Here is a 12072-nt window from a genome sequence, read left to right as displayed (position 1 = left end):
TTAGGTTACTGCCCCCAAGTGCATCTGAAGACCACATAACAGTACCATTTGAGTGTTCAATTCCCTCCCCTGACCCCCTTGGGCTCATGTCGTTTGAAGACAATCTCTCCAGCTGACGCACTATTTTGGAAGGATGGAGAATCTTTAAGAGGTGCAGCCTCGCTGGAGGAAGTGGGCCCCTGGGGTTGGACTTTAACCTTTCTTAGCCTTGTCCGACTTCCTGTTTAATTCTTGCTCCCTAACTGCGCATGTCATGTCCCCAGTTGCTTCCGGTTCCTGCCGCCATGGGCCCATCTCATATTGGGGCCACCGTGATTTCCCTTCCATGAAGGACTGCATCCTTCCTCAATCCTTGAGCCAAAATAAACCCTTCCTTAGGTTGTGGTGTGAAATCTCCGCTTCCCTTTGTTTTTCTTGTGTGATGTTGACGGTACGCTCGCCTGAGTTGAGAGGGGATAACAATTCCTAAGATCAGGTCAGAGACCAGCCATTCAGCACAGCCAAGGACATGGTGCAAATATGCACAGCAAATGTTGTGACCGTCCCTGGTAGTGATTTGAGAATGCAGCCCTGTGAGTTCAGAACAGGCCTGGGCTGAGTCCCCTAGATATTGCTAATTAATATTTCCTGTAATTAGCGTTCAGAACGGTATATCTTGCACTTATGAAATCATATTCTCCTCCTCTCTAGTACAACAGCGCTGTATTCTCCAAGGCAGTAATTCCTAGAATTTTTACTTCAAGGACCAGTTTAAACTTTTCTTCTTAACCAGTAATAACCTTGTACGAGGTCACCTGCTTTCTGTTTGTCCTTTGTAAGGTCAGTGGAAGCAAAACAATGCACTGCGTTCTTTCAGCTGTCTCTCCATCTCTCCACTTCTACAGCAGCAGATTTGTTTTAACACGAAGTAAAACAGAAAGGGCACTACTGAAAAAACAGAATCCCGTCCGTCCTTTCAGGGGAAGGAAATTGGCTTGCAAACCTCACTCTTCTCTCTCTGTTTGCCTCAGATTCTACCTGTTTAGATTTCAGACTGGCCCTGGATCTTGGGCTACAATATAGGGCCCATCATCACCCTAAGAACAGAGCTGACAGGTTTAAGGGTGATGCAGCTTGGGGAGGCCTGCACACTGAAGCAGGGCAAGGAAGAACCAAGCTATTCCTAGATTGTAAGCAACATCCCTGTATCCCTGCTTGGTCCATCCCTACCTCTGCCCCATACCATGAGCATTATACCTACCATGCCTCTTAGAAACAAACACTTCTACTACATATGTGTGAAATCACTGCCCTTTATAGGGATTCATTTTTCTCTTTCTTTTTCTTTTCTCTTAGAGGCTGGGCAGAAACTGAGCAGGCCCTCAGGAATAAAGGACAGGCATATTCACGGTGAGCGTGCAGAGGGTACCTGCAGATGCCCAGCTGCTTATCAACCTGGGGAATAGGCTGCAGGTCCTGCAGGTGAGCATAGCTATTCTGGGGGTGCAGTTGGTTAGTCTCATCTCCCCTTCCTCATCTTTACCTCAGATGGGTCTATTAAAATACATGGCATTTCCTTACAAGAGTTGGCGAACGCTGTTGACCAGTCCACCTCTCATCTTCACCCTTACTGTGAACGGATCTGTTAAAAACACAGACCGTTCCTCACAAGGGCTGGCATAGTTGTGGAGAAATGAACTCTTAGGTGTTACAGGTTGGAATGTAAGATGGTTCGGCTGCTGTGAAGAATGCTGTATGACAATCAACATGTTTACTGTGGACCTACCACAGGACCAGTCATTCTCTCTGTGGATATTACAGCCATGGCATAGAAGTGCTGTTTCAAACAGTCAAAAGACAAGAGTCAGGGAAGTGACTGCCAATGTACAAAAGATGGTAGGTAACCACAATAAAATATTCTCCAGCCTTAATGGGGGAAGGATGTTCTCGCATGCACAATAGTATAGATGAATCAATCCTAAGGCACTGTGCTAAGTGAAATAAGCCAGACACCAATGGATACACAGAGTACCATCAATACCTTCTATCATATCTTAGGTCAAAGTCAGAGATAGAAGGAGAATGCGGTTGCCAGGAGCTGAGGGAAGGGAAACTGGGAATTCATGGTTAGTGAATAGAGTTCCAGCTTGGAAGATGAAAATGTTCTGGGGATGACTGCAGAGTAACATGAATGTACTTGATTCCATAGAACTGCACATTTAAAAGAAAGCTTTTAAATGATGGGGCCAGAGATGGCTCAGTAGTGAAAAGTGCTTCCAACTCTTGCAGAGAACCTGATTTTGGTTCCTGGCACCCACACGGCAGCTCACAACCACCTGTAATTCCAGTTCCCAGGGAACTAGTGCCATCTCCACAGATACCACGCATACACAGGTTGCACATAACATACATGCAGGCAAACACTTAAACACATAAAAATAAAATAAAAAAGATACATCTTTTAAAATGATGAATTTAAGGCTATGCATATTTTTACCACAATAAAAATAACCTACTAAATATAGACACTGTATCTACTGTAGGATCATACCCAGTTAAATTAAAACCTTCTTACTCTCTCCTAGGATAACCAATCCATCAAGTTTTCTCAAATATCTAAAAAAAATGATCCTTCTATATTTGGCTTAATGGAATCGGGGTCCCAGCTGAGTTCTTCCTTGTTTTATCTCGAGTCATTTTTTTAAAGCTAGTTAACCAGACATAAGAGAACTCTATTAGCCAAAGTTTTTTTTTTTTTTTAAGTAAAAATAAAATTAAAAAAAAAAATCCAAGCTCAGGAGATGACAAGCAACATGAGGAGCACAGCCATTAAAATCATGGAGAAGAGAATTCTCACCTTGACGGCTGTGTTAGAGGCTAAGCCAGGCCTGTGACAGGGGACAGAGAGGCATGCCTCACATCTAACATATAACCTAGGCTAGCCTCAGGCTCGAGCTAGTGATCCCCCTGCCCTGCTCACTGAGCACTAGGGTCACTGGTATAGCCCACCACACCCAGCTTCACTTGGAATGTGTGCAGTTGTGTGCACGAGAGGCCTGGTGATGCCCTCTCTTAGAGTATGCTCCTGGATTCTGCCGGGGTGGAGCCCTCTCTTCCTAAGAACTCACTCACAGAGCTCTGGCAGATCTGGGAGTTTTTTGAGGAAAGGTTTATGTACACACGCCTGGTGTGTGTGTGTGTGTGTGTGTGTGTGCAGGTGCCAGTGTGCATACACACAAAATCCAGATGACAATCGTGAGTGTCATACCTCAGGAACTGACTGACTACCTTGGGTTGTTTTTTCGGCTTTCTGTTGTTTGTCTCTTTGTCTTTTTGAGTTAGGATATTTCAGTAAGACCTGGTGCTCAGAGATAAGCTCACTGTTGGGGGGGGGAGGGGTAAGTTTTCATTTTAGGTGATTACTTGACTTGGGGCTCAAGGCTACAAAGTTAATAGAGGGGTCCCTTCAGCAAGCATTGACCCAGTAGTGACATCTTACTGTTAAAGTGATGTTGACAGCACACTAGCCATGGCTATACCTATTTCAATGTCACAGTACCTATATCATTTGCATAGAGGCGTGTGTATGCAATTCTACAACAGTGACCATATGCAACATGTCTATCACCAACAAACAGGTACAGACAGACATCTCTGCTGCCACAAAAGAGCTTCCTTGGACTAATCCTTCTGTTCTAATGCATTGTTAAGACTAGTTTAGTATATATGCATATGAGAGAGAGAGAGAGAGAGAGAGAGAGAGAGAGAGAGAGAGAGCACATGACTTTGAACAAACATGTAGTACATACATATACTGTCACTAATAGTGAAGGCACCCCAAGTCTTTTGCTATCACCACCATTATTGTTACAGTTGTTTTGAGATAGGATATGATGTAGCCCAGGTTGGCCTCAAAGATATAAAATCCCAGAGTATTACCTTGAACTCCTGGTGTTTCTGTCTTTACCTCCTAAGTGAGCTCTGTTGTACCCAGTTTGTGCACTGCTAGGATTGGAACACAGAGCCTCATGCATGCCAGGTAAGCACTCTACTGAGTGAGCTATGCATACGTCATCAAGTCTCTTATCACTAAAAAAAGTCAATTTACTACCACTCTAAGTAAATAAATTTTATATATGAATAGATAAATTATTCTAAGTAAATAAATAAGTTTTTTAAAAATCCCTGAGTAAATTTTACAACTCTCAAATTTTTCTATTTTCACACCCAAAGATAGGTATTAATATCGTTTTAGGTTGGGAACATGCTTCATAGCTTCAACTCTTTGCGTTTCAGTAGCAAAATAAGCAGATCTCAGCTCCCACCATGGAACACATTTGGCATTAAACAAATGTTTATCAGGAAATCTCAGGGTACCATTAACTATAACTATACTTTTTGCCACTTACAAGGACTGGATAAAGCAACCAGGCCACATGTAGGAAAACTCAATGTGTGCAGAATGCATTTTTTTTTCACAAGTGATTAAAAAAAAATCACATTTGGTCAAAACAGCTAGAACAGCCTAAGAAGAAAAGCAGACACTCTCCCACACCTTCCCCCTCCACAGCAGAGCGATACTGGACAGCATGTCTCCAGGGAGGCAGGGAGGAGGCTGAGCCTGGACTCAGGGCATCCCTCTTCTCCGACCTGGTTTGTTTAGAGACTCCTCCCAACTTTGATTCTCACTACTGTTTGTTTCCACTGTGCTTTTCCCATCACTCCCCTGGACTACAGAGTGACTTACACATCTGCAGGTCCTTGTTTTCCACCACTTCTAGAACATTCTATTATCTTAGCATGCTTCTCCTTCTCGTTACTGCCTCCTTTAAGATTGATAGCTGGATGGATGGATGATGGAGGCTTTAACGTGTCTCATCTCTTGGCTGCTCTGTGTCCTTTCTGTTTTCCATCATTCTTTGTTTTTGTTTTTAATCTTCTTGTAGGTGGAGTGGATACTTTCTTTAAGTGTACTTACCAATTCATCGATACTCCTTTGTGTTGTTTAATAGAAGATGTTCCTTTTCATTAGTGCTGGGTCTGCCCAGTCCTCTTCAATTATCAGTTCTTACCGTATAGGTCTCAACGTTTCTGTCTATCCTGGGGACTATTCTCCAAATTCCTCAGGACAGTTAAATGGATGCCCCTATTCTTCAGATGATCTCCACTTTTAGCAGGGTGCCTCCTTGTATGTTTGGAGGTTTGGGACTTTCAGTATTTTCTTTTCTTTCTTTTTTTTTAAGATTTATTTATATAAATACATTATTGTAGCTGTCTTTAGACACATCAGAAGAGGACATCAGATCCCATTACAGATGGTTGTGAACCACCATGTAGTTGCTGGGAATTGAACTCAGGACCTCTGGAAGACTCAGTGCTCTTAACTGCTGAGCCATCTCTCCAGCCCAAGATTTCAGTATTTTCTTGGCTAAAGATTCACTGTGAATGTTTAAATTGATGTTTCTGTTGTTCCTCACAGAATGCAGTTTTGCTTTTGGAAGGACTTTATTTCCCAGGAGTCCCAGCTTGCTGTGTGATCCTCAGCAAGAGCTCGGTGACTCTGTTTTGAGTCCATGCTGGTCTCAGCTCTGCAGTAGTGCCTGACTTTGCTCTGTAGAAATCTGGCCTGTATGTGCACTTGTTCGTGGGAACCAAGCCTGACACTCAGGCCCACTCAGGAGCATCCCTGAGCCCCTGACCCTCATGTCTCAAATCTAGTTAGCTTTTCTTTATTTCAGTCTGACAGTATTTCAGCAGGGAGCCCAGAGATTATCTACTCTGAAACTTCCATATTTTAAAAGTCTTACCTTTCCAATCTCTCTTTTTAAAAGGAAATTACTTGGAAATGTTTGGAAAACAACATTTGCGACACATCCCCCTCAAATCTCAAGGATGTTGTTGTAAAAACAGCTCCATGTCTGAAGATTTAAAAAGCAGTACCACACATGGGATTATCTTGTCTGTCCTTCGAATGGTCCCTGAAGTTAGAGCTAGCCCTACCATCACCATGAAATCCAAAGGAACTGAAGGGCAAAGGCCTCTAACAGTTCCAACTTCAACCATTCTCTTTATGGTCATCCCAGCCAGTGTCCCCTCCAATCCGCTGTTCTTCCTGAAAAGAGTGTGTTTAACTCCCAGGTATGTTCATGCCTCCAGACTCTCCAGCAGTAGCCTACCTCCTGGAGACTCCTTCATCTCCAGTTAGAGCTAGAGGTTGCCAAACAAGCCCTAGCACAGGAAATTTTTTAAAGAACTTTTTAATGTGTATATCTTTTAAAATTTTAAACCATAGGTTGGATGGCTTTTAGACCGTAGAAGTTTATTCCCCATAGTTACAGAGAGAGGCCAGACGGGTAGGATCAAACCACCGAACCCAGGGTTCGCTGCAGGCCTGGTTCCCAGGAGCCTTCTTGCTATGTTTTCATGAGGTTCTCGACAAGGCGGCTCTCTGGGGGCTCCTTTTTTTTCCTCTGTGGTTCTGAGGGACCAAAACTGCAGCTACAGGGATGCTGGCCATGTATTTTGCTAAACTATACTATCAGCCTCATGCAACCCTTTCCTTTAAAAAAAAAATTAATTCATTGAATGCCATGCGCCTGTGTGTGCTGGGAGGATGTCGTGTGCATCTGTGTGAGTCCAGAAATGGTTGTTAGATCCCCTTGAAAAGGAGTTACGAGCAGTTGTGAACCACCCAGTGTAGGTCCTGGTAATCAAACCCAAGTCATGTGGAAGAGCAGCCATCAGTCTTAACTGCTGAGCCACCTCTCCTGCCCCGCGGAACCCAATATACAAATATGAATACTAATTTCAACTCATGAAGACTCTGGCCTGATGACCCAAAGCCCCAACCTCTCATGCTATCACATTGTTGGTTCTACACACAAGAATCTAGCTGGGAGAGGGGACACCAATGTTTAGTCTGTTCGACTACTGCAGCACTTTCCTGAATCTTCATTTGAGGGGCTGGAGAGATGGTTTTAAGGTTAAAACTTGTACTACTCCTGCAGAGAGCCCAACATTCAGATCCCAGCACCCATGTCAGGCAGCTCACAACTAGCAGTATCTCCAGCTTCAGGGGACCTGGTGCCCTCTTATGGCCTCCTTGGTCACTCATTAAGACCACATATGCACATAATTCGATATGATAACAATAAATCTTTAAAGCTCCCTCTAAGACTTAATCCCAGGAAACTTTCTGCTACAGCTGGATCTTAAGGGCACCCCAAAAGTCTCTGGGCTAAAGACTAGGCACATAGCATAGTGTTACCAGAAGAAATGTTAAAAGATGGACCGATAGGGGGGTCATATGACATCACTGGATATCTGGTCTCGAAGAGAATAGACTCTGTATTAGCTATTTTCTTTCCCCATCACTGTGACAAAAGGAGGAGAGATATTTATTGGGGCTCACCATCTCAGAGGCATCTGTCCACCATGGCAGGGTGGAGGTGACCCATCTAGCAGTTCATAGCATGGTGGCCAGAGAGCAGAGAAAAGAGAGACCAGAAGGGCTCAGGACAAGACTCTCCCAGTGGTCAGCACCCAGTGGCCTACTTCCTCCAGCAAGATCCTGCTTTCTAACGTTTGCAGAACCTCCCAGAACAGAACCACCAGCGGGGACCAAGCATCCAAACCACTGGGCTCTGGGGAAGATTTCACACTCAGGCCCTTCCAGGAGTCCATGTTCTTCTTTCACACTCACAAGGTGAGCAACTGTATTCTGCTGTGTGTTTCGCCCATGAGAAGCTGCCTTAGCACGGGTGTAAAAGCAACAGAGCCAGCTGATCATAGGCAGAAGCCTTCAAAACCGTAGCCACAGGATCCTGTCCCCTGCAGGTGTACCACCTTTGGTGTGTGCCTTCCTTCACCTTACCTACCCCTAATGGTTTTGGTGCCCTCTACTCTTTCAGTTCCCATGATGTCCCATGGGAATCGGCAGAATCAGGTCCCAACATTGTATGAGCGGCTATCACCTGCTGCACGGTGAGCTCACAGGGCAGCCTCGTGGTCACCTCCAAGCCTTCAAGAGATGGTTTCAGGCTGGGAGCTCAGGAGTGACAAATGTACTAACTATGACTGGGCACTCTGTCCTGAGCCTCTGGGAGCATGCTCAGGGGACATGTGGAGTGAGAATTGAAAGGCAGGTTTCTGACCTCTGACCCAGTGACCTTTCCCCCTTGAGATCCAGGAGAAATTCGAGAAGAAAGTCACCTGGCTGGAAGAGCCGCACAGCATGGTCCACCCACGGTTGCTGGTTTTAAAGCATCAATTCCTATAACGCCTAAATAACGAATGCTCCTTCTGCTTCAGGATTCAAACTCCAAGCTTGCTACGTTTTATAAAGCAAAAGAAGGAAATGAATCCAATAAAGCTATTAAGTTATTGTCAAGCTGTAGCCCGGGTCACCATGCATAAGGAGGAAGAATGAATTTCTGTGTCACACCCTTCATTCACAAAAATAGACCTGACTCACTCCTACTTCTTTCTCTTCTGTTATTGTTATTTAAATCATTGTGAAATTTACATCTCGTAATACCAGCCATTTTTTGCAGTAAATAATTCAGTGGCATTTAGTGTACTGATAACTTACACCTCAACCTTTAGTTGATTCCAGAAAATTCCATCTTCCAAAAGTAAACTTGATTAAATGGTACCTCCAATTCATTGCCTATCTCAGTGTAAGGTCTGCTGCTCAGTGCACACAGTAGGTTCACAGTGAACATCTGTCGTGTTGGACAGAAATGAGGTTAATCTGGAGGAGTCACAGGAGAGAGTCTGAGAGGGAGAACTGGATTGATGTCTCAGACTGATAGTCAAAAAAAAAACCCGAACAGGATACCACTGATCAACACCAACACCGTGGGAAGAGCAGCGAGGAGGCTGAAGACCAAGCAAAGACAAGAGAGAACAAACTTGCCAGAACAAACTCTGGCCAAGTGCAAAATCCAGGAACCCTCATCAAATGACTTCTGTGTGCTCTTTTGAACATCAGTAGCCTAGTGTGCAGAAGATATGGGTAGGTGTGAGAATCACAGCATTCCTTTCTAGCTGGGTCCAAATGGTTTAACCATTCTCAGTCTCTCAGGTGGCCATAAAAAACTAGACAGGGTTTTGTTATTTTATCATGTATTGGACTATGGATTCAAAATTCCTTTTTAGTGGATTTGCCACTGTTTACTCTTTGGTGAGGAAGCCTCTTGAGATGAGGTGGGAAAAGTGACAAGACATTTTGTTGCAAAACATAATCAACAGACCTGCTCCTGGGACCACTAGAAAGCACAACCATTTCTTTCATTGTGAGCCTTGTTTAGCAGACTCTCTACCACCAGGGACTGTGCTAACATCTGCTTATCTGACCAATACGTTTTTACTGCTTCCAGGAAAAAGTCTAGGAGAGGCAAAAATAAAAGCCTTCAAACTGGAAAATCATCTCCTAAATAACTGAAGTTCAACTATGCTGAATTGGGCAACTGCTGCTAAAACTGGGNGGCAAAAAAAAAAAAAAAAAAAAAAANNAAANANAANAANNANAAAAAAAACCTAAAANATTAAATCCTTGCTTTTGCCACAGTGGACTTAACCATAACAATGGAGCTATTTGCTTCAATAAAACATTCAAGTTTTGAAAGTAAAAAAAATAAATAAATAAAGATAAAAAAAATAACCAACAGGCTAGTCCCCTGTTTCAGTTCCCAAGGTCACCAAAGCTCATATTCCTATCGAATTACACCACATCTGATAACCTATTATACTCCGTGGCACAGCACTCGGTGTGCCAAGCACAGGGATGTGGGTAGAGTCCTTTCTCATGGTCCTTTCCAACTTCTCCCGCGGGTGGTTGGCACAGGGCAGCCTAGCACATGTACCTAGCCAGAGCCACCTGCACACAGCCCTCCTCAAGCTTCATCCCTGTAACACTCAGGCCAGTGTCGAGGGAAAAAAGAAAACGCAGGTGTGTCCCAGAGGTGAGGCGGGTAAGGATGGGGAATTCTGCTTTGTCCCATCTGGCTCAAGTGGCCCCCAGATGCTCCTAGCAGGCTGTGCTGGGTAGCTGTCTGCATCCACAGTGTGGCGTCCTTTCATTCTCAGGTTTACAACTCGAGGCATCAACACACAACCCATTAAGACCCTTGTCACCTGGTGCCATCACCTGGTGCCCTTTAGTTTGACTAGGAAATCTTCCAGTGTGTGCCTGCCCTTGCTGGCTCGTGTCCCTCCGCAGCTTGTAGCAGGTAGCATCGTGCATTTATTTAGTGAGGGGACGACACCCCTGAAGGCAGCAGAACTGCATTTCTCAAGTACAGGCTGGCCTGACAACAGCAAGCTCACACACGGGAATATTTTCCAGCCAAACTAAAAGCTGAGATGATTGTGAAGGTCTTCACAGGGTTGTGTGTTGATGCCTAGGTGGGGGTGTGTGGGTGTGGGCTCTAAACCCAAGAATGAAAAGACACCACCGTGGTAGTGCAAAGAGCTTCCTAGTCCAGCTATGTGATCTGCATACAAACAGACCAGGGACTCTCCTTTCCTTTAATAGACAAAACTTGGATCCCAGGCCCCTGCAAAAACATTAACAAAATGTTTCTCCCAACATGGCTCCAAGAGAATGGCTTGCCTTTTCTGGGGCAACAAGGCCCCCCCTGCCCCAACCCCTATCCGCAAGCCCCCGAGACTCAGTTAAGCTGCTTCTGTGCAGCCCTGTTGGATTCTCAAAGTACTTGAAAAGGTAACATTCCCTGCTTGGCCAAACTCATACAAACTCACTGGGGCCAAGCGTGAGACTATCTGACTCGAAACAGACAAGACAGAGAACACCCCAGAACGCTGGAGGAGAGAAAAATCCACAGCCTGTCGCTTCCACTTTGCTGTCTCAAGAGAGCTAACCAGGTAATCCTGACCAGAACAATGCTATTGCAAAGCTGACTTATTCCTGAGGCCCCCAGAGATGCCAGCCTACCAAGGCATTTGGGAATCCTTTCCCTCCTACAGGGCGACCACGATCAGTAACATAGAGCCAGGAAGAAAAATTAATCTGGGAACCTTTCAAGTGTGACAGATTAGTGGCAGGCTCTTATTTATAGTTTTTCATTTGGTTTTGATTTACTAATTAACGTGGGGTAAGGAAAATACGTTCTGGGTTGAGTTGGAGGCCTGTTCTCTCACAGTGTCTCATCTCGGCTTCCCGGGGCCTTCGGTGAAATGTGACTTTTGAATCTGCTGCTCCTCAATAATGCCCATGTCTAACATGACTTTGCCATGTCACTTCAGGACTGAGCTTAGGAAAAAACCAGGCTGGAGAAGTGCGTTCTTATCCAAGCATATATCTGAGGGGAGGGGAGCGGAGCAGAACAATGGGAACAACAACGTGGCCAGCCAAAGGTTTCTCAGTTTCTCCCTCTCTGCTCTAATTCAAAACATTATACTTTATTATTGCGGCCCGCACCAGACGGCGCATTCTTCGCTCTGGTGATTCACTTCAGGTTTTTTTTTTTTTTCTTTCCCTAACCACACAATGGACAGAGGATCCCCGTGTGAAGTGACTGATTTGTCTCCGGACCCAGTCCAAACTAAACTGTTCACTTCACATTCTGTTTTCCCAGAAGCACAGCAGGTCCTCGCCCTTAGGAGAGGGTCCACGGGGTGGGTGGCTCCCCACCTCCCCCTGGCTAAGTCACAAGGTCTCAGATCACAGGAGGATGAGATCAGCAAGCAGGCATTTCCGCAGGTTTGCAGGAGTGAGCGGAGCAGAACAGTAAAGATGGGCCGAGGGCAGCAAGCATCCCGGCCTTGGCTTTTGACCTGGGGGTTTCTTGACCTTGGCTTTTGACCTGGGGGTTTCTTGACCTTGGCTTTTGACCTGGGGGTTTCTTGACCTTGGCTTTTGACCTGGGGGTTTCTTGAGAGCAACATTCCAGCCTCACCAGAGCTCTGAGATAATAAAGAGCCAAGGTCCACAGAGCAGAAACGGGACAGGCAGGGCTGGTGGGATTGGGTAACTCAGTGGCAGAGCACTTGCTGTGGGGAACATGTGGAAGACCTGAGATCTCTCCCCAACACTGAATATAAAAGGGTGAGAGGTGATGTAGGAGAGAG

General features: G+C 45.1%; 1 protein-coding gene and 1 long non-coding RNA gene across 2 annotated transcripts in view; one reads left to right on the top strand and one right to left on the bottom strand.

Moving 5' to 3' along the window:
• Bmp6 (bone morphogenetic protein 6) overlaps positions 1–12072 on the bottom strand; it is a 154978-nt gene that overhangs the window by 38035 nt on the left and 104871 nt on the right. The gene's annotated exons all lie outside the window — the stretch shown is intronic.
• LOC110307800 lies at positions 895–2446 on the top strand. The gene is made up of 4 exons (XR_002379469.1): positions 895–1169; positions 1336–1461; positions 1685–1875; positions 2189–2446. It is a non-coding gene; the product is annotated as an uncharacterized LOC110307800 (long non-coding RNA).

The sequence above is a fragment of the Mus caroli genome, chromosome 13, assembly GCF_900094665.2.
Source record: "Mus caroli chromosome 13, CAROLI_EIJ_v1.1, whole genome shotgun sequence".
Taxonomy (NCBI): Eukaryota; Metazoa; Chordata; class Mammalia; order Rodentia; family Muridae; genus Mus; species Mus caroli.
Note: the sequence above shows the minus strand (reverse complement) of the source record. Positions and strands in the feature narration are given on the sequence as shown.